Raw genomic sequence first — 27,954 nt, 5'->3', positions numbered from 1 at the left:
TATAATATATGTTTATAGTTTATAAATAAATTCATTTATGTGCTGTGGCATGAATAGAACTATGACACATTGAATATGTAAACACTAATTTTTCAAAGTATCAAATCTTACATTTTCTTGTACAATGAACTGGCAATGAATTTAAAAGATATATATACTAATATAAAAATGTAAAATCATAAGATTTTCTCATTGATAGAAGCAGAGGTGCTATTATTTACAATTTAATGTTGTTGGAATATAAGGATATAAAAAAACTCTTTTTTTGTTTTCAGAAAATCATATTTATTAAATCTTTCTTAATTACTACATATAATTTCAATGGCATTGAAATAACTTTCTAAGTAAAGCACAGTTACAATGAGGATTGATAAAATAATTCTTCATGTACATGGGGCATCCACGGAGTTCAGTGTAAAGAAATGTTCTAGTTTCTTTACATGCCTGCAACAAACAGTTAAAAATTACAATTACTAAAGATGTAGTCAATATGTCTTACAAATAGCAATCTGGAGACAAACAAGTTAATGATAGAAACTGTATGAAAATTTTTTAATATTTATAGCAATGCAATCTATACCAGATGGTCAACACACGTTACACTGTAATTATCTGTAATGGTACTTTGACATGCTAAATATTTTTGTTATCCTACTTAAATTTACTATTTTCTTTATCCATTCACATCTTTCAACATGTTTTCTCAAATAAATTTTGTGAAACATTTAGTTGTGCAATATAAAATTAAGCATCACAAAATAGAATTTAATAACATTAATGTAATGGCAAAATATAATAACTACAACAATTAATTCTCAATAACCTGAGGGCGTACGGTGTTGTAGTGAAAATTATCGGTGAAAATTAGTGGGCACCACCACGTGAGTGGACACGTGGACCCGGCTGGAGACCCTAACCCAGGGCGTTACGTGGCCCGTGTGTGGCGAGATATTAGCCCTCTAGATGTTACACGCAGCTCTCAACCCTACCTAAGCCCGCTCTAATCCGCAGTGGGTTCTCAGGGCGTCCCACACGCCGCCGGCCAGGTTGGGATCCCACGTGGCCCCCCCGAACACAAAAACACGTAACACAGTTAATTGGTTTATTCTACTCACGATATACGTCCGTACACGCTCCTTCACTGATACAACTGAGAAAACGCCCGAGGCACGAATCAGATTAGGTGAGGAGGCGAACCACGCACGTGGCCGCCCCAAGTCGTTACTTATTACACTGATGTTATAAAAACTCCGAGGAGTGAATATTTAATACTTATACAGTCTCTCCGACCGAGAGAGGCCCCAAGGATGAAAAAGAAAGTGATTTGAATAAATTAAGCTATAGAATTACTACTCAGTGAATCAACGGTGATGTCCTCGGGGTGTCGGCAGAGATGTCCGCTCTCGGCCGGCTGTAGAAGGAGACTGGGGTGAGCTCATGGTTTGCAGGTGGCAACATGGCGCCCTTCGCGCCGAACACAATTACCGTTACAACATTCTGCGATTCCGTGCCCCGGCGAAAGTTAAGTAAATCATAGATTAACATTAAAAAATATATAAAAACTACTGGCAATTTAAAGTACATTAATATTTACGTAGTTATTGAGAATTTATATAAAACATTCCTACCCTCGTCCAAGTCCGTGCCTATTCGGGTCCGCCCGGGCAACGTCTATAGTTTTTTTAAGTAACGTAATATTTAAATTAAAGAAATACATGAGTAAACTGCAACAAAACACTGGGGCAAAAGAATGAAAGAAAAAGGGTTTCAATATTAATTAGCATATTTAGGGGTGGGGCGCACTGCAGCTAAGCGCCCTCTTGCCGGGCTAGAAACACACGCACGCACGAGCGGGAGGTTTGAACTGAGATGGTGGTTGGGTGGTGTCATATCGAGCTCAAAGGGGCCGCAGGCCCGGACGACGTCAAACCCATTTATTATTACACGTAATAACAAAATACAGGTTAAGTACTTTTTTTTTGCTGGAAAATAATAAGGGGTAGGAAATAATGTCACTGAAGTTGGCCAATGATAATAAACTTGATGAAGAAACAAAGCGAAATATAGTAGGCTATGTAATATTGGTAATAGTAAAATGCTGAATATTGTCGTGAAACAAAATAAAAGTGATAATTTGTGTTTTGAAGTGAAAGTAGTGATTGTGGTACAAGTAGGAGTAAAGTAATACAATTTTAATGCAATTGTAACTGAAAATAATTGGAATTGAATATCTTGATAATAAGTAAGTTTTTAAATAAGTATACAATAGGTAGCCTGTTTAGTATGTTGTAAAAAATTTATTGGATGTGTGTGTTCACGAGAGAATGAAAGATTACGCTTCTTTATATTCTGTAACAATTCTTAGCATGCCACTTTTTTTTTACCATCATCCTTAATGAGATTTTTTGTTGTACTTCATGAACACATTGAAGCGCCAGGCAGACAAACTAATCTACAATAGTTCTGAAACCACATAATGTCTATAGATACCATGTCATCTCATCCCGCTATTTTGTTGTCATAGGTAAATTGTGAGTGACGTACTTTCTAGACCACATTACCACAGGAATTCAAATTATACTTATTATTATTCTTATTATACTTATATTATACTTATAATTATTCTAAACGGCAATTGCTCAGATTTTCATATTCATTTAAACTGATGTAATATATATACAGTTAAAATATATAGTGAGTTGTTGTAGGTAGTATGTTTAAACTTTGTTACATTGTCGGTTATTCAATCATAAATTAGGCTATATTTTAAAATCTAAACTTTTGTAATGTTGGTTGACATTAATTTATGGTTATTAAGAGTTACTGTTTAGTAATAGATATATTATAAAATGTTATATGTCTTACATAATATTAATTCACAGAAATTTATAGCAAATAGTGTCTTTGGAGACCATTGCAAGGCTGCTATGGTTACCAGTAAGTATTTACAAACCAAGCGGTTTTTTTTTTGCTTCTCAAATACAGGTCAAAATATGGGGGGAGGTGGCACAATAGTAAGATACAAATACTTGCATTCCAAAGGAAAATTGTTATAAAATTTTTGTAATCGTGCTTTATTGCATTCATTATATCGTTCAAATTTGTACATAGTTCTTGGACAAGTCATGTTATATAAGAAATACATCTCATATAGGGCATGTGGTGTAGAGAAGGTGGTAGGTTCCGTTTTCACATCTTTAGGGTGCGCTCCTGCTCTATCGATTCGGTACTCCAAGAATATAACCGACTGCTGCAAATACACACTTTGCCCTCTTGAGTCACAATCCTGCTTTATCTATGCTAGCCAAAACCTCCTGTACTCTGTCCCAGTGTTGCTGCAGGTTTTTCCCAGTGACCTACATGACCACCAAATCTGGAATCCCAGCTAGCAAGGTTTCCATAAGGTGCCTGACCCGAAACAACCCTTTCATTGTAGTCACCGTTAACATTGCTGCTGTTGCATCATCCACCCCCACCTGCAAGTGTGCATCTGCTAAATCTAACTTTGTAAAAACTGTCCCTCCTGCCATGCTAGCAAAAGCTTCATTAATCGTTGGTAATGGGTAGACATTAGCTTTGCATACTTTGTTCACTTTCATTTTATCATCCCCATAAAACCTGACCATCCCATTAGCCTTCTGAATGAGCACAATAGGTGTCGCCCAAGTTGAGAATTAAACCGGCTCATACACTCCTTGATCGACCAATCTGTCAATCTGTGCACTCTAAAAGTCTCGTAATGCGAATTATACTTCCAGACTCTTCTGTAAAACTGGCACGGCTCCCGGTTCCAGTTCCATCGTTAGGGGTACTACGTATTTCCCAGCTCCACATTGTCAAACAGTTGTACATAGTGCTGCACTGCATGCAGTACTTCCTGGTGTGTTAGTTGGAAGATGCCTTCCACTTTGATTCCAAGTGGTTCTTACAAATTTGTGCCCACAAGACTAGGCCCCTTCCCTTCAGCCACTAAAACTGGCAGTCTGCGTTGACTAGTCTTTGTTTTTACCAATACTTCTCGGGTCCCCTTGATTCTCAACATTTCTTGTGAAAAAGTGTGTAGGACTAAGTTTGCATCTGCTAGTGCTGATAGATCTGGCCACAATCTCTTGTAAGTCTTGAAACTGATGATTGAGAAACTGACTCCTGTGTCAGTCTCCGTGGGAAGTCTCTGACCATCTAGCCACACATCTAGGACAATTGGTGGTTCACTTGTACACCAGCTAGCCATTGTCTGCAACATGGTATAAACTGCTGATTCATCCTCTTCTCAAAAGTCAGGTTGGTTAGTTATTGTAGGTCCCTGCCATCTCACCGGCATGCTTGCCAGACCTGCCATCTCCTTTCGGTCTCATGATCCACCATTCAGTCCTGCATTACCTTTTCTCCTCTTGGTAATACATGTCCGTTCCAGGTGCCCTATTTTAGCACAAAAATTGCACACTGTCTGAGAGTGTCAGCAGTGGTTTAGTCTGTGGTCCCCGTTACTATTGTATCCTCTCTGCACAACTCCAAACCTGCTGTTACTACCTCCCCCCGCTCAATAACATCCTGTCATACCACTTCTGAAACTAATAACGCACACGACCGGACGACCTACAAGCTGCCATCTGGACACACGACTTACGAGCGCAGCAGAGCCCAGCTGGGGGGGTAGTGCTGAAGGGGGGGGGGAGCATCCAGTATGACAAAAAGGAGGTTAGGGACGACCAGAAGTGAAGTGAAGTTCAGGTGGACCAACACCCTTGCCAATGCAGGCCTACCACCCTCTACACTACACGTCCTGTATGACATGGACATTAACTCCTATTTTGTCACACTGTTATTGGATCTGTAGTGAGTGTAAATGGTCAATATTATCTACATAAAAAAAGAAGAGAAAAAGATACAATGATGACCACTAAATTAAATTTTTTTTTTTACATTTACTGGTTATAACACAAACATTTAGCGACAAAAATAGAAGAATAGGCAATCAAGGAGTCTTATATGCTGTGTCAGGAATTGGCTATTTGAAAAGTACATTTCTTGTAAATTTTGAGGCAGCTTGTATAGCTTTATCGCTGAGTAAGAAGACTCTTTTTGAACCATTTGGTTTCAAAGTGATGATACCAAGTAAAATGGTTTTTATCTTTTATATTTTGTTTTAAAAAAGATTAATTCTTCTGAAAATAGTTAGGTTTATTGGATATAAACATAAAAAATGCCTATATGTATTCAAATGTTAGATAAGATTTTATTTTGTACGTTACTGAACTTTAATTCCAATTTAAAATAAAAATACATTCAATTTTTAACTTAACTAGAAGAAATACTAATATGATTTTTGTCAATTCAACAAAGGTTCTGAAGTTGTATGTGTTCGTTGAAAATTGCTTTGTTAGTGGAAGATAAGGAAATAACATTTTCATACCATCAAAAGGCTATCAAGCACATAGCCTCAACCACATTAAAAATATAAGTTGGAATTATTAACTATTTTTTAAATGTTTTTTCACATTAAATTAGAAATGTAAATTTGCATTAAAAATAATTTATTTTCCAGTTTTCATAATTTTTTTTATCAGTATATCATATTTCATCATGTCCCAGATTGTTTTCATTTTATTAGGAGCATTTTGTTTACACTCGTCATGTTCTTTATTAAGGACAGCAATAATGCAAGTTTACCCAATACAACACTAAAATTATAACACACAGATTTTAACACCTTGAGGGTCCATACAACTATGTATAGCATAATTGTTAAGTAAATAGTCCACAATTTGTTTTTCTTTCTCACTTTGCTGACAAAGAATCATGACTCTCTGCCGCTGAAGTTTCAAGATCATTGAATTTTGTTTTTCAGCTGCAATGAATGAAGATTTTCAAAATTTATGACTGATGTTTTGAAAAATAATTTGTATCAATACATAAAGATGATATTATTTAACTGTGTTTTTTGGGGGCCTAATGCTAACAAAGTACCTATTGTCCATATTGTGAGGCATGGATAAACATTTTATAACTTGAATGTAGGGGATTCATGACATGTTTAGGAGGAAGGGATTATTCTTGTCACTGGGCAATAGCCAAATTATATTATGAATGCAAAATAGAACAGCTAGACAAACACGTTGAAACACTTCAATTAGATAACTAGAAGTTTACAGTTTTAAAAGTTTGTTAGTTTAGGTACATCAACAATAGCATTATGATATGAATGGTTGGTTACATTAGAATTAGGTGAAGTAAATTTGAAATATGCCATTCCTAACCAACCATTCATATTATTTCATAATATTTTAAATTACTAACCAAACAATACATTACACTATTATGAAGGATTTTAAAAGTATCTAATCTAACCAACCAAATTAACAATTTTACAATATTTCTAATGTACCGGTAGTTGACCTCACCACTTATTCAAACAAAACATCCTTTTAGATAAAGATTGGTAAACATGTCAGTAATTAAGAAAAATACAATTTACCTTTTTTGGGTTAGGGAGGGGGAAGTAGTTCTGCTACAGAATTGCCTTGTTTTTTTTTTTCTTTTTCATTTTTACACATTTTCACAAAGTAATTTCCTAGAAAAGTGACTTCTTTGTAAAAAATATTTCTTGTTAGGTATTTTTGAGTACTATGTGTCCTGAAAAACAGCATTTAATAGTTTAAATGCCACAAACTGACACAATCGTGTCATTATTTTACAGTAGGTATTTTCAATGTTATTAACCTAACTTTACCATCAACTCCCAATACTTTTCAATATTTTAAAGGAAGCTAAAATAACATAACTATCCAAAGGATTTTACAACATTTTAATGGTACCAAACATAATATTACCAAACCACTTTTTGAAACTGTATAAACTAATTTAAATGTTATTTTATATACTAATCATCAAGTATAATGAGAGGAATTAAAAAATACCATTTTCAGAAATTTATTTTAATTTTTTTTTCCAAATAGCACTTACTCCAAAAAATTATCCAAATAATAATACAAAGGATTACATAAGCTACCTCATTGCATGTATGACACAACTAAGAAAGAACAACAAAAAACCACCTATTATAAAAAAACCTTTCTTTTAAAAAAGCTTCCAAAAACTCCAGCCATTGTTTTAATGTTTGGTAGTTGCTAAGTTATATTTAATTATGTCACATGTTATAGGTCCCTGACCCCTATATCGATCGATAAACATACTTATAGAGCTGAATTAAATGTAATGGATGTGTAATAATTAATAAATTATACAAATACTAACTTACCTCTTTTTTAACTTATCCCAAAAGTTAGTTTCTGAGATCTCTTTCCTGGTATTATTTTTTAAAATTGAACAGAAGGTATAAGACAAGACAATTTATTTCAATTAATATCTCGCTAACAACATTGTACCCATATCTTCATATATTATTATCATATGGAAAATTGTACTATTGTGCATTATATAGCTGTCATAATTTTGGGTGAAAAGAAGGAAAACAAAGCAACATTTCGTCTTAAATTATTAAAACTGTTTCCAAATCTTTTTCTCTGTGCAGCAATTAGATTTTAATTTTTTATAATTTTAATATTACTTTCAATTGTTGAGGTCGATTATAGTGATTTATTTAAACTGATATTGAATATTTCCTTACATATTTATTTCTAAAATTTGTTTTATGATTGATTTTTGTAACAAACTTCAATTTTGCATCATAATTTAGATAATTATATTAATTTATATTAATGCATAGACTGGTCTCATAGGGCCGAATACAAAATTCCACTAGAAATGTAGTGGCACACTTGCGCACTCGAGCATTCGTGCCCTCGCGCACTTGCATATGCGCGGTTCTTTTTTGGGGATGGTGCATCAGCTATCCACACTACGGAATCGTTGGCGCTGTCTGTGATCGCTGGAGCAGCTTTGAGTGGGCTCCACGTGGTGGCAAGTGCTGTAGGGATAGGCGGGTCGTGGCGGTAGGGACCCGCCTGCGCCTGACACCCCGCGAATTGCTGGCATCTAGTAAGAGAGTATTTGGGCAGAGGGCAACACAATGGGGTTTGAGCTTATTGTTGTCCACCTCACCACAGTCCATATTCGGAAGAAAATATTGTTCTTTCATGTATGTATTATTTTAATTGTGTAAATCAGTATTGTTAAACAGTGTTAATATGAGTATTGTTTTAGCTGTATAACTAAATATTTCTGCTTGTATAATGCTTTTCACGCTTTAGTTTGACATTGGTAATTATTTGTCACAAATTATTATTTGATTAACTAAATCACACACCATATTATAGTTATGAGCCCATGAGCGTGTATATATGTCAAGTCCAACTAAGAGGCGTGAATATTTCTCGATCTGAGTGTAGCTGTAGGTGACTGTGGCTCAACAAAGTAGCATTGAGCTAGGTCCGATTCGTATGCCATGCTGTCACTTTCATATACATACAAGATACCTACCTCAGACTCCACACGTCCATATGGACAATTAGTTAAGCTGCATAATCTACCTAATTATTGGCAAGCTTCAAGTTTAAGAATTATTTAAAATCATATTTAATTGTACTTTGTGCAAGTTTGTTTTAAATGTACAAGAAAAAATTGATAGTACTTTTTATTTATTTAAAGAATGTACAATTTATTTATTTGAGTGGAAAAGAGTTATTAGACTTAACATCATACCCACATCTTACTATTTTCGATTAGTATATTTTGTTCTATAAAAAATACTCATTTATCTCTATCTATACGGTACCTAATAAGCAAGAATTTTCTTTTCTGTCACACGTGGACTTCACGCACACATTTTTTGTTTGCAGTACTTATTGCCTTCTTGAAATAAAATTCATATAAATTACACTGTTGATAATATATTTTACACTGTCACAACAGTTTGAAATATCTACATGCTAAAATTACACTAACCGATACATTTGGAAAATAGAGGGGGGGAAAAATTAAGGAATTGTAATGTTATAGAATCAAAATAATTAATTAATTACTGAGGTGTTCGAAATTTAATAGCTTTATTGTTGTCAAGCACAAGAATAGTTACATATTGCAAAAGAAAATTCACTCAAATCTGTTGAACACGATTAGCCATCCACTGGCCTTTTTTTTGCTGAAGACGCACTTGAGATAGCTTTGTGATCATCTGAGTACCAAATGTATTTGCATGTACTGCATTTGTCACAAGAGCCGCATTTACCTTTGCCATTTCTTATAAAAAAACATATCTGAAAAATAATATCACTGTAAAATATTAGTTATTTATCTCGTATGCAACATTTAAGTAAAGAAAAATATTTGGATATTCGTCCACATAACCATCAAGAACTCCCAGCTGTAAGTACACTTGAAAGGCACCAATTTTTACAGAAAACTGCCACTAGATTCCTTTACTAGAAAGTTAGTGCCACTAGATGTAACAACTTACCAATTGTTAAGTCTAGTGAAGATTTCTCGTCGAATCTAGTGGTCGCGGCCACTAGATTATTCTGTGCATACAGCCCGTAACATACCTATATTGAAATGACTAGCAATCGTCATGTCGTGTCAATAACATGTGCTGTTTATTAAATTATGTTTACTATTACAGCCATGGAGTTAGGAATCATCAGGAGTGGAATGCTGTGACGTAGTTAGTCACTTTTTAACCTCGCTATGGCCATGTTGTTCTGCCGAAACATTGTGGAATTAGTGCTTGATAAAGTTAGGTGATGGTCAGTAAGTATGAATTAGAATCTCTGTTGTTACAAATAGTCACTGTTATAAGAAAAAAGTAATTTAAAACGATTTCCAAGATACAAACACTACACTTTAGCCAATTATTTGGGTATCTAACCAATATAGCAAACAATTAGCTGCAGAAACCAATAGTTTCACCCAGTTACCATGTAATCATGCAACCTTGGCCCCTGTGTGTTACAGCAGAGAAAATAAAGTGCTCAAAGGCTCGACCTACCTGGGCACACATACGGTGTGCAGAGCTTCAGAAAAAAACAACGCAATTTGATAACTACTCAAGATATCCGAGTGGGGTTTGTTTATGAAAAACATATAAGAGTTCGCTGAGGGCCGATAAGTAGTTTGGTTTCAGAATTAAGTTTTTAAACTTTATTTTTAGAAAAGTTAAAATGGCTTAAATTCATGTTTTCAGAGTAATTTTTAGGCATAAAATAACCGGTACAGATTCTCGAAAGCTCTTAAGTACTTACATTACATCTTTATCTTCTTTTCTCCACTATATAATGTTACAGTCACCACTCAAATTTCATAGTTGCCCAATGCACGACGAGAAGAATGTGTGCCAGTTCGGAGTCTTGTGCTTAGAGGTGATACCATGCTAGAAGCACCAGCAAGCGTCACACTTATTATACCGCCTCACTAACACACATTCACCCCTGATGAGACGGGCCTCTTAAACTGTGAACGAATCACAGATTACAATCACAGATGTTCAAAAGGAGCAGTCTCAGTTTTGAATGTGATCGTAAAATATCAGTTTGTATCAAGATAATTAGTGTATAATGCAAGCCTTTCCCATTCACTGTGCTAAAGGCATCTGATGTCAGTTGGAGGATGGTGAACGGTGGAAGTTGCCCAGTCAGTGCAGCAATACTGCGTGATAAAATAAACTTGTAATTGTGAAGAAACTAAACATCCAAACTAAATAGTTTTTTTAGGTTCTATTCCTTAATGTACATAGCCTGAAATGGTTAAGTTTTTAATATCTCATTCACTATAATATGGCAGAGAAAAATAATACTTCACACAGTAATTTTAAGGATTGGTAGATTACTTGGTACATACATGTTCGTTATCGAAGGATATTATTTCCAGACGATACTAGAAAGGTAAAATAAGCATATGAAATGTGCATTAAGAATCAATAGTCAAAAATACATTTACTAATCGTTGGTGGAAATAGCTGTTTGCTCAGAATCATCTCGTATGTTTTCAGGTTCTGCTTGCACTAGCAAAATTCCTAAGGAATATAAGCTTCAGAGATAATCTTTTTGTTTGTATGTAGATCTGTGTATGTGCATGTACGTGTGTGTGTGTATGCGCACACACATGTGTGTGTATGCATATCATTCTAATAACTTTTCTCCTATCGTACTAAGTTAAATTAAATTTGATATTAAATTTTTTATATTTGACTTTTGAATATATGGTCATAATTAATTTATCAAACCCAATAATATTAAGTAGGCCCTGAATGACAAATTCTGTAATAACTTGCTAAAGTATTCAATGCTTTGAAAACATTTAACCGATAAAATGTGTCTTGATTCCAATTTTTACATATTTTTACTTTTAGATAATTGTTAAGCCCTATTTCAAATGGTGTTTTTACCCTTCTGTTTAAAAGATTGTAATAATATTTGATATTTAAATACTTTTCAATGCATTCTCAATGAAAACAAATTTTGCTGATTGGCTATCATTACTTAAATTTGGACATAAATAATGTAATCAGCGATAAAGTAATGTATACTTAAAGCATCAATATATAATAGAAAAATATATAATTTAACCTATAGTAATCATGATTCTAAATATTTGTCCATGATTTGAAAACTTTATTCTGTTTCTATAAATAATGAAACAAAACATAACAACTTAGCTTATTTTAATTGAATATTTTCGATTAATGCAAACATAGCAAATGTTAATTGACAATTGTTAGAAATATTCATGTATTACATAATCCATAATTTACATCTATGTTGAAATTAATTGAAGCTGAAACTTATGTGCAAGGGTGTTGGAATTGGGTTAGAATCCTGGGTAAGAAAGTTATTGCCTGGTTTTGGTTGAAGTCTTATTAGAACACTTATTATCAATGAGTTAAGTGAAGATCATGGTATTAAATTTTAATTACAATATTTACATGATAAGAGTGATATAAAAAGCCTCAAGAAATTAATGAGCCTATTTGTAAAATTATTAACACATACTTTTAAATAGGTAAAACAATATAGCTGCAGTTAGTACATAAAATTTTAGCATTGTACATATTTACTATCAGCACTGTTGAAAAGAATTTGTAATTTGTAGGTCACTATTAAATAAAAAAGTTTTTTGAAAAATATAATTGAAGTAAATTTTAAAATAATAATTAATTGTACTAGCATTAAACATGCAGTTTCTCATTGTAAAATCTGTTTAACAACTGAACCAGTGAACTGATAGTGGCTTCTATACAGAATAATTTATAAATGGTATTTAAAATCTTAGTGATTTAAAAATAATTTTGAATGGATTTCTATTTGACAACATTTGAAATTAAGATAAAATTTTTAATGTTTCTTTGTTGAAATCATATAAAACATTTAAAAATTGAATTATAAACATAAACAATAAACTAAACTATGTCCAATTTCTAAAGTTTATGAATTTGCAGCCAAACAGAAATCATTTCCTGTCTGCTATAAATAGAATCAATTGTAAAAATGCACCCATATCATTTTTGCTCGAATTTGATGCACACAACATTTCATTATAATTGCAAAACAATACCGGCAGGGATGTTTTCTGGACTTTAAGCAAACGTACTCAAATACCGTAACTGTTGTTTATCACAACAAACAAATAAGATTGATATTAATAATCCAAAAACTAGCTTCATGCTAGAAAAACAAAATCATGTCACACAACATGCATGAGTATATAATTAAAGAACTATATTATGGTGGTTGCCTGTCCTTCAAACTATATTGCAAAGATTCTAAGGAAATTATGTAAAAAAAAAAAAATAAACAATATGGTTTTAAGGTTTCTAACAAAAAAAAAAAAAAAGGGATTTTGAATGCCTCTGTACATGTTTAACTATTTTCTGTTTATTATTTATGAGGTTATTTTTTATGATGATGAAAAAAGGTTCAGAAGATATTTTGCAATAATATTTAAATGCAAAAAAAAAATTTAGTAGATTTTTAAATTGTTAAAAAAAAGTGCATTTTCATATTAATTATTCTGACACTAGACGATGCAGTACCATCTTAAAATTTCTTAAAGGCATGCTGTCAATAAAAATAATGCACTCAATTGGTGCTCTGTAAACACAAAGGCAATCAGGAAACTGTTGTGTGATCCAATGTTGGCTTTAGCACTTTAGATTTTTAAAGTAGGACACTAAAGGCTGCTTGCTGTCAGGTAAGCAAAATCTAAGCAACTACTTAACAGGTTAACCAAATGGAAGAATACTTTCCTTGGTCTCAAGTCATGACAGTGCAAGCTGGCCTGAGATTATATGTTTAATCCTGATGGCCTCAATAATAACAAAATATTTTGAATTAGCTTTCTTATTTTATTTTTTAAAAACACTTATTAAGCACCGCCAATATATATAGTCCAAAATAGGCAGGCACTATAGAAATATAAAACAAATACACATACAAACAATATAAATATGGAAAAAAAAGTAAAAACAAAGAAACAAAAAATATCAAATCTGAAGTGTGGATGTGGATTTCCAAGCAATCATACACAAAACTTTGAAAATACTACTACTAAAAAAATTAACACAAAGGAGTTAACTATTAAATTCACATTCAAGATACATGTACTCATGAAATATCATCTATGGAAATTAATGATTTATATTACTACAAGTGAATTACAATATTTTTTTACACGCTACTGTATTATTAAATCATTAATACTAATTTTATGAGGATTCATAAAAGGATCGAACGATTTACTACAATGATTAGTACTAGCAACAAAATGCATAAGCAATTTATATGACCATGGTGAGGTAAATATCTCATTGTTTTTATGACTGTAGGCTAGAAATTTTACGGAGTATCCTCTTTTACCTCTTTACAGTCATGTGTTGAAAAAAACTTGTAATGATAAAGTATGCATCAAAGGCAGAAGTCTAGCTTTAAGAAAGTAAGTATTATAATTTTGTAACATTTCATGATAGTTAAACTTTGCATCTTTTGAATGAAATCTTTCTAAGATTATTTTAAAAACTTTAATTTTCTTTTTTCTAAACACTTTGTAACCATAAGCATCTTACCATGAGGTCCCCATGCCTTGGCTACCTATTTAAATTAAGTTGTAATAAATGCAAGTAGTTCACAACCCATGCATGTGAAAGATTGGAGATTTGTTTGTGGCATTTAAAGAACAATCAAATTTTAGACACAACTTTTTATTTGTTACAAGACCTGATTGACAACACTGTAAAATACAATCGACTAATGCCACAAGTACATATCATGAAACACAATAAATATTGAAATGATCACGGTTCACACGCCATGTAAAACCTCTGATGCCTAGTTGGCCACAAATGTTTATTAAACTGACGTATCTACAAACAAGTTTAACATTGAAATTGTCATAAGATCTATCACGTAGTGTAATAAAAAGAGTAACTACCAAGTTTGCATAGTTGAACACAAGTTCAAGGTCAAGACTAAAGTATGATCGACAGTGTACATCATACTCCGGACATGATTCGCTACAATAACCAACCTCACTAAATTGCACAAATCTAATTTGAAATCAACTGCCTGTTGACGAGCATGTCCAAGCAATGACTAACCTCAAATCCTCTAATCACTTGTCTTTTAACTTAAACATTACAAGATTGCAAATGCTAAACCCAACATTACCAACATTGTGACACCAAGGACTAGTATACAGGCTATACTATCGTCAAGCTCACCAATACTCTACAGTGAATTCCGGACTGTCACATCAAATCGTAACAAAATAAAATAAAGGCTTCTGAATCATCTTAAGCAAGCAATTGCAATTCAAACACTAACGGATTAAGGTGAATTGAGCTCATCCCACCCAATAAGGTTACAAGATACCTATCCCGCTCTTGATCACCACGAAAATAATCAATCACACTTTAAGCTTATTTTCCTGATTCCTGTGGCTTCAAGAGCTCAACGACGAAGAAGGGATATGTCATACTCCCCTCTACACCAAATCTACGATATCACTCATGTGCATGCGCGCAGGGGAAGGAACCAACTCAGGAGGGGTAGGGAGGGTGAAGGAACGCTGAACGGGAGGGGAAGAGCACAGTTCAGAAACAAAATAGAATGGGATAGCTGTTTGCACATAATTTGGTTAAAAAAGTGGATGATTTGATTCTCAGACCACGAACATTCTGGTAGTAAAGATTATGTTCGATCCTGCCGTCAGTCACTGTTTAGCCTTGAATCTTTTCACAGCAAAATGAATCCTTGGGAGTGTCCACAGAACTATAAATATAGTTTAAAAAACTAAAGAAACATGCTTTTAAAGATTATCAAACTAAACAGTAAAAAATAATTTTAAAATTAAATGTATGACAATAGTATATAAGCAATACTAGTATAAATGAGAAAAAAGCTTGAGGCGCTTTGTGCCATATTTTTTGAATATTAAGCGCCCCATGCTTTTTTCTCATTTATACTAGTATTGCTTATATACTATTGTCGTACATTTAATTTTAAAATTATTTTTTACTTTTTAGTTTGATAATCTTTAAAAGCATGTTTCTTTAGTTTTTTAAACTATATTTATTTTTAACTTTTTAGTTTGATATTCTTTAAAAGCATGTTTTTTAGTTTTTTAAACTATATTTATTTTTAACTTTTTAGTTTGATATTCTTTAAAAGCATGTTTTTTTAGTTTTTTAAACTATATTTATGTATAATTATCATAGGGAAATGAGTTACCGACACTACCTATTACCATCTGAGATAACTATTTGGAGTTGCAACGTCACAAAGAAATGGTAAAGTCTCTACGAATCATTTGCAGTTAGATGTATGGATATAATATTAGAATTTACCGGGAAAAAAAAAAAAAAACATTTTTTTTTTCGGCATGGCCGGGAGTAGTACCCACGATCGCTGAATCCGAAAGCTGACGTCACAGAAGTCGCGCGCCTTAGACCGCTCGGCTAACGAACGTAATGAAATGGGTGGGACATTTTACAGTGATGAGTCACTCACTCTTAGTCGAAAGAGTTACAGACAGACAGACAGAGTTACAGACGGACAGACAAACATACAGGTGAAGCTAATATAAAGCATGTAATATGATACATTTTTTCATGAGCTTTAAAACCACATTTACCCGGGCAACTGACAAACTTTTGTCGACCAAATATAGGATAACTACAATCCGAACATGAGTTGCCACTTGAGGGCATAAACTACGTTCGTTTACACGTCAGGTTGACAGTCAAATACACAGCTGCTGCAATCGAAAGAGAGAGCTGAAAGTTACCGCAACCACACAAGTTGAGCACTTACAAGTATACATATAATTGATAAGTAGTTATTGGTTTTTTTATATCCTACATTATGATCATTTTCATGATTTCGAAGAAGCTGAAGCTGCCCATAATCTGTGCTTTTTTAGTGAATGCTTCTTTTTGGCTTGCATTTGAAGTTTTTTTGTTGGGATGGCATATTCTAATGAAAGTCCTTGTCTAAATGTACAGCAAAATAATATTCTCGTCAGTTTTGGAAATTTTGATTTAATTAGACATTGCAGTGTCTACATACCTCGTTCCCATTTGGAAACATTAAGTCTGTGAAAACTGCCGAATACCTCCAGCTGCGTTACTTTTTACACCATTCATTGAAATTACTGATATCCAGTCGTGTGGCACTTGCTCTGATGAAGAAAATATTTAATTTTTAGTACCTACGCTCTTGCCTACAGAGTGGCATTTGAATGCCAAATAGCCTGCTAGATATTTTAATGCATCGTGATTTACATCTTCATTTTCAAAGTCATTGCTTAATTCTTCCACCCGCAATAACTGCAACGTTTCTTCAGATTCTTTAACATGGCTATTTTCCATGGGTCTCCGACAATATTAATAACATCTCATTAGTTACAAAATCTTCCTTATTATTAGTTGTATAGGAACTTCCTAACTTGCTGATGAATCATGTTTTACTGACACATAACTGGAGAGAGATATATAGTTTGTACCTGCAAGTAATATAAGTCGAATCCTATTATGAACTTCAAAAAGGAATGAATTAAAATAAAAATCTTCTAGGCTATGGGCATGGGAAAAGATGTTCTCTAACAGTCTTGATTCAATTGTGAAGTTAAAATGTAAGACATATTTGCTTTTTTCATGTCTTCAAAAAGTCCAAAAAGAGAGTTTATTGATATTATGAACATATGAACCCGTTCTGAAATGTGAAATCACTTCCAAAAACAGTTTCAGAGTGTTTTCTTGGCTTCTTAAGTTTAAACCATATCCACTTCTCAGGGGAGTCTGTTCGTCTTTAGGAACCCTGGAGTTCATCACGTCGAATGTATCGTTGAATAACTCAATGAAGGTGCTTTCAGAGTTTATTTTTGGAATATATAAACTGCTTAGGCAGTGCGCATGGAAAATAATAGTGCAGCCATTCTTACATTCTGATGAGATCTGTCAGTTACACTTGATGAGTCTTGTTAATGTGACGTGTTTCTAAAACATTTTCAGTTATTTTTCTCTGAAATGATGAACCAAAACTAATTATAAACCATCATCTATAAAGTAGCTCAACAATTTAAGTAGATGTGGAAAATCATATAAATTCCAAACTTTCCTTTCGAAGTCCACAGGACTCGTAAAAAAAATGTATCTGTGTTTACATTTAGTTTTTTCCACACAGAAGTTTTCCCTCCCATACCAAAAATTACCGTGACAACACAAATGCCGCAAGCTTCAAGGTCGCTAATAATTTACTTTAACAACTCTGATGTCATGTCACATCAAAGACTTAAAATATTTGTGATTTCCACACAGCAAAAAGTCCTGTGACCATAGCTACCTGTACATTACTGTTAGGTCCTAGTACGCGATTGTTTGATAAATCGTATGAAATACGTCCATCTGTATTCTATTTTATTCTCATAAAATGTCAAAACTGCTAATCTTTCCTGCTCCTTGTAGCTGACTGCTCTGGCTTTCAACTTACATTACACTTCATTCAAAATTCCAGGCCTGCATTTAAACTGCTAAATCCATTTTTATAAAGTAGTACGGCATGGTAGAGGAGTGTAGCGTCTCTGCGTGAAACACTACACAATTTGAACTATTTCTTTACTCTGGGCCCCTGTTTTTACTTTTAGGGAAGGTGGCAGTCGTTTTGCTACGAACTAAGGTCTCTGAAGCTTAGCAGCTTTCCTCTGCCTTAGTATTGCGTTAGCTTTCTCCAAAATATCAACTCGCTCTAGGAGTTTTACTATCTCCTCATTTTTGAAGTACTTCTGTGCTAGTTGCCTGATCAATGTTTCTTTTTTTAGGTCACAAACTATCTAAATTTGGTAGAGCGCTTTTCCTCACACTAATAGCTTATTGGCATGTTTCTCTGTCAATGGTAACCTGTAGAATGGAATTTATTACATTAAATAAACATTGAAAATAAAATATAGAAACGTAATAGGTACCAAACTGTTAAGGCGTAATTTATATAAAATTTTGCAGTACATATAACTGAAAAATAGCAGTATTTTACGTCGCTCTATTTCCCGTCAGTGTATTTCATGTCTAGCTGGTGATAATTTTTAATTCTTGTTGAAAGTTAAGTACAACTCGTTTGTGATTATTATTGGACATTACTCTCTAAAGGTAAAGACAGAAAAAATTCTGCTGCGTTGCGACTGCTGCCTTGAAACTACGTAGGCCAGTTATTATTCGAGTGAGTCATGAGCAGCTGCGCCGTGCTGACGCCAACCTGAGCGCCGTTCACAAGCGCACTGCATACAGAGGTGCTTTTATAATTTGCTCTACCAATTTCCAAGCTCAGATGCATACTGACACTTACCAACTATGTATTCACAATGTTTGGCAGCATAAAATGCTGTCACATAAATAGATCACCAAAATAAAAAAGTAAAAAATTATTTTGTGCTTATGGTTTATGTAAGTGAAATATGGCAAGATTAACTCGTTAACCGTTTAACCTGCACCCAGATTATCGGGAGTCTCCTGTATTTGTTAACATTAATAAAACGAGTCAGAATCAGAACAATACAAAAATATTAATCCAAATAAAAACAATAACAGAAAAAAAGAAATAGGTGTGAATATCAAATTCATAAAAATAGCCACTTCCACTTTATAAAAAAATAATTTGAGAAACTATACAAAATTTTTTAAAAAATCTGGTTTAAGCCAAAATATTCTTAGAAAGGACATTTCAGCCATGTATTATTTTGGTGTAACTTATTGTTCAATTTAGATTAATGTTACTTTGATTAATTGCAGACTTTAGTTATATTAAACAAACAATTTTAACAATGGTCAAATGTGTTCATAAGTGGTACGATAACCAATTAAAATTCCAAGGGGGTTAAAAAAAAAATGTTCTTTGAACGTCTGCGATGATGAGATATAAAGCCACGTGTTAACGTGATAAACCAAGGAATTTCAACCTTAAACCCTAGTATCATAAACAAATTTTTATCCCTAGCTAGGTGGACCCTATAAGGCACTATTTTATATAGTTATAAAAATAAATAATTTCACTCATTATTACTTTTGTTTTTAATAATTAGTTACCCATGTAAGAAAATGTTTCCATTGTTGTGAATGACTTGCATTCCTGGTCTAACACTGGCTAAATAAATTTATTATGAATATAAATAACTATTAAAAACTATATTTAACTTTGTACTTATACATATCTTTTCTGCAGTTTGGCTGGTAACAGACCAATTACCAGTGCTAGTGTTGGGGAATGAACTCAAAGCTTTGTCACCATGCCAGTTTGCAATAAGCAGAGAAGGAACCGCTTTTTCGCGAAATATTTTTTCTTTGCGGTATTCCCAAAGTTTCTTTGTCAAATCACGTTCGTAAACATCCGCGTGGAAATGTACAGAACCCACTCTGGCATTTTTTGATTGAATATGTCACTTCTTTTGCAGCGCAACATCCACACTCGCATAATCTGCTCACATTTAGGAAATCTGTGATACAAAACACCAGTAGATTTTGATCCCCAATTGGTGCACTGTGCCATAGCGCAAGTAACTCAATACTCGGATAGTTTATTCATTGTTAACACATCTAATGACAAAGTCAGTCACGAATAAAAACTGCATAATGAACTGTTTATTAAAAGCGCATCCATTTCTGATCGTTCAACAGAATAAGACAATATCTGCAAGCGAGAAGCTAGACCAGCACCCTCCATGTGACTTAAGTGAGATGCGTTTTTGGAGGGGGGAAAAGCGTGGCAGGGAAGAGGCATTGAACCAAAAGTGGCTTCAATACAAAATAAGGTATAAATTTTACTTCAGTTCAGTTTATGTTTATTGATGGATTTAAAAATGCTTTGTATGGATTTAAACAATGCAACCATTTAAAATTTAGAAATCAAATTTTACAATGATTTCTTAATTCGTATGAATTTCAACAATACAATATTTAATTATTTTTTTAGTTTTTAAATATTTATTTGTTGAAATCCACTGAAAAAGTTTTGAATACAACTTTATTGACATAAACAAAAAACTTAACTACCATTCATAACGTTAATTTTTGCAGCCAAACACAGCTCTATACTCGTCAGCTATAAATATAAGCTAGCAGAAACACACACCCATATAATTGTTTTACAAATTTGATGCGCACAACATATAATTGTAAAACAATATGCATAGAATAATACAAACCCAACTTATGCTATTTTCACCTTTTACAGTACCATCCATTCTAAGGATTGATTTTTTTTAATTAGCTTATTTGTAACACAATTTACCAACCAATTTCAAATAATCTTAATATTTTACCACATATACAGGTATGTTTATTCATTTGCCACATACAGAAATTAGAAGAATATAGTTAATTTTTTGTTGATAAATAGATTGAAACATCTGCCAGAACTTGATTACGTATAATTACCACTGGCTTCTGCTGTTATAACATTCACACTAACAAAGGTATTGAATCTTCAGAAACAACGCCTACAAATTTAATTTGTTGTTTTTATTAAAATACTTTATACATAAATTGAAAACATATAAACTCAAATTCTGGAGAGCAGAGGCTGTAAGTTATGTTTTAAATCTTAGCTTTTGACGTGACGTCTAATAAATCGATAAAGGCCGGCTGTACGCACGAAAAAGTGTCCTGTAACGCACATTGTCCCACCACTACGGTTGTGTCCTGTTATGCTCATGGTACGCATGCGTGGCATCTCTCTTCCACTCAATTGGAACAACCATCAATTTGACTTTTCAATCATTTTTCGTCGTTTGAATTATTAATATTATGTAATTTAACGATCGTCCACCGATTTTCAGCACAATCAGTACGGTTATTTAAAATACGTTTTTAACGAACAATGGTGTTTTATATTTACTCATAATAATTCAAATTACACCCGGGATCTTTTGCACAATGTTTTAAACAATATTGTAACACATTATAAATAAGTTTGGTGTATTTGGGATGTGTATTTGTTATAAAATCGTGATATAAAAACGGGCGGACTACATACATTTCTAAACTTCCACAAAACGAAACAAAATTTATATAAATATATATATAACATCTGAAACAACTGTTTTCAATATGGCCTCGTGGCCGTGCGGTTAGCATCGCTGACTACCAATCCAAAATTGACGGATTGAATCCCAGCCGCGGCGATAGGTACTTTTTTTTATACTTGTAAAAATAAATCTGGCACGCGCGACACTACAAAAGTAATAAATATATTTGAATTAATGAATGCAAATAAAAGTAAATTCATCAATTAAATTGTAGATTTCATTTCACTCCTTTGTATCCATACAAAATAGTGATAATTCAATAAAAATGATTCAATTTTATTCATAAAAGTATGCAGAGGTAGATTTTATCATACAAAAAATAGAAAAATTAAAAAAAAAAACATTTCTTCCTCAAAGAATATAATATTTTTAATGCCTAAATGGTTTGGTTGGAAAAACCTATTACGGCTCAGTCTCAGGCCGAATATGATATTTCATTTTCTTCTGGATCATTCATTTCATCAATGTTTTGTTATGACGTCACGTTGTCGCATACCCATCTCCGTAGAATAAATGGAGACGTGGCGGACGTCTCTCGGCCGTTTTCTTGTATTGCCCGGCGCCAGTTCTCTCGCGTAGAGCAGCCTCATGCGGGGAGGAAAGGGTGGACCGTCCGGCCCGTGTAGCTGCTGAGGGACGTCTCCCACGCTGGAGACAAGTGCGGTGCAGGCTAGTTGTGCTAGTCCACGTGTTTTGGCTTGTGGACACGCCAGATACCAAACAACACTCACGCACATGGTAAAGAAAACGATAAAAGAGATTATAACATACTATAGAACAGAAAACAAAAGTGATAATAGAGGCGAGTTTATGGAGCGTCTCACGGCCGCGTCTAGCCTCGAAGTTGGTTCGCACGGGACTGGAGACCAGGACGCCGGCGCACTGCTCTCGCGCGCACGGAGCGGAAGTGACGTCATTCCCAAAGCCGCGGCGCACTGCGGACAGGGCTGTGATCCGGGCTTTAACCCAGAGGCACAGAGGTACGACATCAGACGCCCCCCCCCCCCCCCCCCCCCCCCTGGATATGCCCGGGTCTAGGCCGTCCGTGCTTCCACCCGAGGCAGCAGGATAGGGACGCCCTCTCCCACGGCGGTCGTCGGGGTTAGGGGCGCCTCTCTCGCCCCGTACTCCCCGGGTCGTCGAGCACAAGCACATCCAGCTCCGAGTCTGTGACATAGTCTGCCAAGTAATATGGGGCTCGGCGACGTCGTCGGTTGCGTCTCGGGGTCGTCTCAGCCGGCTCCTCGACTGTGATTCGGAACTCTGCATCGGCGAGGGAGGCACCATGACCCCATCCACCTCGGGTGGGGGAGAGTGGTTCAGCTGCCTCCTCCTCGTCCGGCTCGGTCACCAGAGGTTGTTCGTCTGCCGCATCGGCGCCCACCTCGGGCATCCCGGTGGCGTCACCGATCTGTGTCCGCGTCGTGCGTCTCCGACGGCATCGCCTCGAACTTGTGCCAAGCTTCCTGCAGTTTCCAAGGTCGCTGTTTCTGGGCTGGGGTGGCATGGAACAGGCCCCACATGCCTCGGGGCATGATCGAGTCGTCTGAAGTAGGCGTTTTGTCCACTTCTACTAGGGTGACATCTTCAGAGACCAAATTTTCTCCTGGGAATGTTGTTATCCGTATGGTGTCTCGGTGCACTTTTCGCACCCGCCGTCCATCCAGACGGACTAGGTAGGTGCTCCTACTTCGCTGTTTAAGGATCGGGTGTGGTCCCGACCATCTGGGGCTCAACTCGGCACTGTAGTTCTTCGGAGCGCTAGACAGAGGCTGCGTGCGCACGTATACCAGTTCTCCAGGTTGGAGTTCCGGTGGCATTCGGGTCGTCTGCGGTGTTATCTGGTGAGTATAGGCCCTCTGGTGTTCGCGCGCTGTTGTCATTTCTGCCTCTCGCCGTTGACGGCGCTCCTCTGGGTCTTCTTCATCGGCTACCCCGTGGGCTATCCATTCTCCTGGCAAGGGCAAATTGTGGCCTTGGACCATTTCCGCCGGGGTCATTCCTTTGGTGGCATTGGTTCTGCGACGGATGCAAAACAGAGCCTCTGCAAGATGGTCGTCCCACTTAGTATGGTCGCTACCCAGCCTTATGTGCATCTGGACTTTCAACTCTTGGTTTCGCTTCTCCGTCGGGTTGGCTCGGGGGTGGTAGGCAGGTGTGGTCCGGTGTTCGACGCGCCACGAGTGGCACATCTCCCGCCACTGCCTCTCGATGAATTGGCTGGCGTTGTCCCTCAGCAGGTCTCTCAGGTAGCCCCAACGCGGGAAGAATTCCACTTACAATATTGTCCCAATGGTGTTGGCCTGAACGTTGCTGGTGGGGTAAGCTTCTACCCAACATGTGAAGAGATCGGTCACTACCACCAGGAATTTCTTGCCCCGGACTGTGCGGGGATATGGCCTTATGACGTCCAGCGCGATAGACTGGAAAGGGGTAGTGGGAATGCGAGGCCGTTGTTGCTCCGTCCCATGGCTCCGCCGCGCTTTCCGCTCCAGACACGTCTCACAAGTCCTCACGTACTCTCGCACGTCCCGGGCCATGCCGGGCCAGTGGTAGTGCTGACCGACCGCCCACCGTGTTTGGTCCACCCCTGGGTGTCCGGCCAGGTCGTGATCATGCATAAAGCGCAACACCGCTTCACGTGCCTCTGGTGGGACATAGGTGCGCCATTCGGTGTTCTGTCACCGTTGTGCGCCTGAGTGGGTCGGCAGAAGCGAAGACGCTCTGTCTTTCCCTTATGAGCCACCTGAATGCATCCTGATACTCTGGGGGTACATCATTGTCCACATCTTCTAACTTCGTGCGCTCTCTCGGGGGTGGTGGTGCTCTACATAGTGCATACACTGCCAGGCGCTCATGTTTGCTGACATTCACTAGCCCAGAGACCAGTGCTATCACTGTGTCATGCTCCACCAAACAAGGCTGTCCGAGCACTAGGTCCTCCCTGAGTCCCTCTACTACAACTGCTGCCGTCTGTGTAACCAGCTCCCTCACACTCACCGTTATGATGGCGTCCCCGATGGCTGTCCCGACTCTGGTGCTCGTGGCCAGGCACAGCGTGCAGCGTCTCGGTGTGACGTCCGCTGGCGGTACCAAGTGTTGGGCCACAAACACGTGGGTCGCACCTGTATCTACAAGAGCGGCCGTCGGTCTCCCATTCAGAGTGACGGGTACCCGCATTAGCCGGTGGTCTGGGGTGGTGAGCTGTCCCAGTGTTATGCATGTCTTGGCCGTGGCTTCGGGAAGGGGGTTAGGTGGTGTGGGGGGCAGAACTGTTGGTCCGACTCCCCCTGCTGCCCGTTTCCTGCCAGTTGGGGTTGTCGTTGTCTTGGGCAGTCCTGATGCCAATGGAACGTGTCCTGCGGGCATCCAAGGTGACACTGGGGTGGTCGGCCTCCGTCCCACCGATTCCCCGCGTTTCGTCACTGGTGCGGTGGTCTGTCAGCTACCACTCGGTGGGCCTTCGATTGCCCGTGCTACCGTCTGCCGTGGACATTCGGGCTGCGAGTCTCCCTCTGGGAGAGCGGGTGCTCTGTACTGGTGTCTGGGCTCTCGTCCGGGAGTGGTCGTAATTGTCCGGCACCCCAGGAGGCGCTGCAGGTTGTTCTTTGTGGCTATGGCCTGTCGCACATATTCTTCAACAGACCCGTTGCAATACGGCCTGAGGAAGGGTTGTAATTCTTCCCGCACTAACGCGGTCACGCCCGGCAACGCTTGCTCTGGCGCTTCCCCTGGGGCTATGCGACGATAAAGCTGCAACTTGCTCGCCAGGAATCTCCCGATTCCGTGTCCCTCTGCACCTCGCCGTAGAAACGTGCCTTGCAGCTCAAGACTGCCTGGCGGTCATCAAATCGCTGCATGAGACGCGTGGCGAACTCCCGCCACTGCATATCGTATCGCCCCCATAGAGTCCACCACTCACGAGCTCGCCCATGCAACTGTTCGCTTGTGCGTTGTGTCCACTCCTCTAGTGGCACACTGCACTGTAACATACACCTCTCACACCATCGCACAAACTCCCGTGGGTCTTCGTGCTCAAGCCCGCTAAACTCCGGCAGCACTATACGCCCGGCCCCTGTGGCAACCCGCACAGCGTACGCGACTGTGAGCGCTTCCGAGTTCGTAGGCGTGTCCCTGTCAATTAGGTTCGGCGACGGGGGATTCTGGTTCGGTAACATCGACCCAACGTGGTTGCCCGAGCAGCCTCTACACTCGTCACATCCCCATTTTTTCCGGTACACGACACTCGCTGTGTTCGAGGCTACCCTATGAATCTGCTCTGATGATGTATCCTTGTCCCACAACAACACACCCTCAGCAGTTTCTGACTTCACCTCACTGCGTCTCAGTGGCAGTGTACGTGTTCCGACACTGCCACTCTCTTGTCACAAGGTCCATGCCTTTCGGTAGCTGACTTGTCCTGCACGTAAATTTCAAACCACGCGGCAGGATTATTTACAAACATGGGGCCACATGGCCACTCCGTCTGCGCAGCCTGCTCGCAGAGGCTAACACTGCGCCCGCCCGAACACCGCTGGCGCGCCACGAAGATCACCGATGGCAGAACGGCGAAAGGGTGGAAAAGGAGGGTGTACAACAATGCGTTATTACATTGAAGGGGGAGGGGGGTGAATCGACGGGAAATATAATCCGGTTGCGGGACGGGAGACGGCGATGCGTTATCAGCTGAACCGTGAAACTGATAGGTGTTGGAAATGTGGGAAAGGAATGGTTGCGTCTTCGCGTTGATGAGACCAGAAGTACTGTCTAGGTGGATAAGTGAATCCATCCATTTTCTCAGGTGGATTTTCATGCTGTCTGATCACTCACTGTACACTCTTTTCCTGCACTGCACGCGCTCTCTTGTGGACTTGAAGTTCGCCACACGTACGGGCTCCAAATGCCGCATACCCGTCTCCGTAGAATACGTGGAGACATGGCGGACGTCTCTCGGCAGTTTTCTTGTATTGCCCGGCGCCAGCTCTCTCGCGTAGAGCAGCCTCATGCGGGGAGGCAGGGGTGGACCGTCCAGCCCGTGTAGCTGCCGAGGGACGTCTCGCGCGCTGGAGAAATGTGCGGTGCAGGCTAATTATGTTAGTCCACGTGTTTTGGCCCGCAGACACGCCAGATACAAAACAACACTCGCACACACGGTAAGAAAACGATAAAAGCGATTATAACACACTATAGAACAGAAAACAAAAGCGATAATAGTGGCGAGTTTATGGAGCGTCTCGCGGCCGCGTATAGCTTCGAAGGTGGCGCGCACGGGACTGGAGACCAGGACGCCAGCGCACGGCTCTCGCCCGCATGGAGCGGAAGTGACGTCATTCCCAAAGCCGCGGCGCGCTGTGGACAGGGCTGTGATCCGGTCTTTAACCCAGAGGCACGGAGGTACGTCAACGTCAAACTATCGTTCGTAAACCGACTTAACAGACAACCAATTTTTTTTTCAAATAGGCAATAAGTTTTCCCAAAATTTAGTTTACAGAAATTTAATAACAAGTTCTCTTTGAGCACTTGTTATTTAAAATTCTTTGAAAAAATGATGTCAAGACCTATCATGTCAAAACATATAAAAATGTTTGTGACCACATCGTAAAGATTAGTTTGCTTGAAATTGAACATATTTGGCACAGCCACTCATATAAATTACCCAATGATGATAAAGGTTTATCACAATTATTGTAACTAAGTGGCATTTTTATAGATGGTAATTTTGATGCAAATTTTGTACTTTTACATTATCTAGCTAGGGTTATCAGGAATACAAAATCATTTGGTAATGAAAATTGTGCTAAAACTTTTCAGTGTATTTTTTTTTTTTTTGCTCCTGTATTAAAGCTTTTTAAGTGGTAACAACTGACCCATTGACGGCTATGCATAGCAAGTGAGAAGCTAGGCGTGACGTCATCCAGACGCGATTTTGGAGGGGTAAAAAGGGTGGCAACCGGGAAGAAGCCCGCCTGGGTTTTGTATCATTTCAAAAGTGGCCTTCACACTGGCAAAAATTTCGTTCAATATTTTGCGCAAAATTGTTGAGCTCATTTTTGAACAACAATATTGAATGGTCTGGACCCCTCACACTACACAAAAATATTGAGCAATATTTTGTCAGCCTCCTCACACGGCACTCTCGTGCTATAAAATATTGACGGGTCCGCAAAACTTTTCTAAACTTTCAGAAATCTTTTGAACACTCTACATAATATTGAAATTCCCTTTTTTTTGCGCAATATATTTCTTCACACTCTCAATATTTTTGTACAAACACACCTTCAAAATATTGAGTAAAATTTTTGCCAGTGTGAGGGCCCCTTGATTCGCACTCAACACGCCAAAACTAACTTACGATATTCATAAACCATTTCACTAAAAAACATAGAGTCATGTCTTAATTGACACTTCTAATTAATTGGTAACTTACAATCGTTAAAC

At 37.6% G+C, this 27,954-nt stretch overlaps 1 protein-coding gene and 1 long non-coding RNA gene across 5 annotated transcripts in view; one reads left to right on the top strand and one right to left on the bottom strand.

Annotated features, from left to right (window-relative positions):
- Nucleotides 1–27,954, top strand: part of LOC134530997 (uncharacterized) — a 291,668-nt gene that overhangs the window by 62,216 nt on the left and 201,498 nt on the right. The gene's annotated exons all lie outside the window — the stretch shown is intronic.
- Nucleotides 279–27,954, bottom strand: LOC134530999 (uncharacterized). Its single transcript, XR_010074916.1, has 4 exons — nt 27,869–27,954; nt 10,197–10,324; nt 6,476–6,633; nt 279–444 (listed from the first exon to the last, which is right to left on the bottom strand). It is a non-coding gene; the product is annotated as an uncharacterized LOC134530999 (long non-coding RNA).

This window comes from Bacillus rossius, chromosome 3 (genome assembly GCF_032445375.1).
Source record: "Bacillus rossius redtenbacheri isolate Brsri chromosome 3, Brsri_v3, whole genome shotgun sequence".
Taxonomy (NCBI): Eukaryota; Metazoa; Arthropoda; class Insecta; order Phasmatodea; family Bacillidae; genus Bacillus; species Bacillus rossius.
The sequence above is the reverse complement of the archived record's forward strand: the minus strand, read 5'-3'. Positions and strand labels throughout refer to the sequence as shown.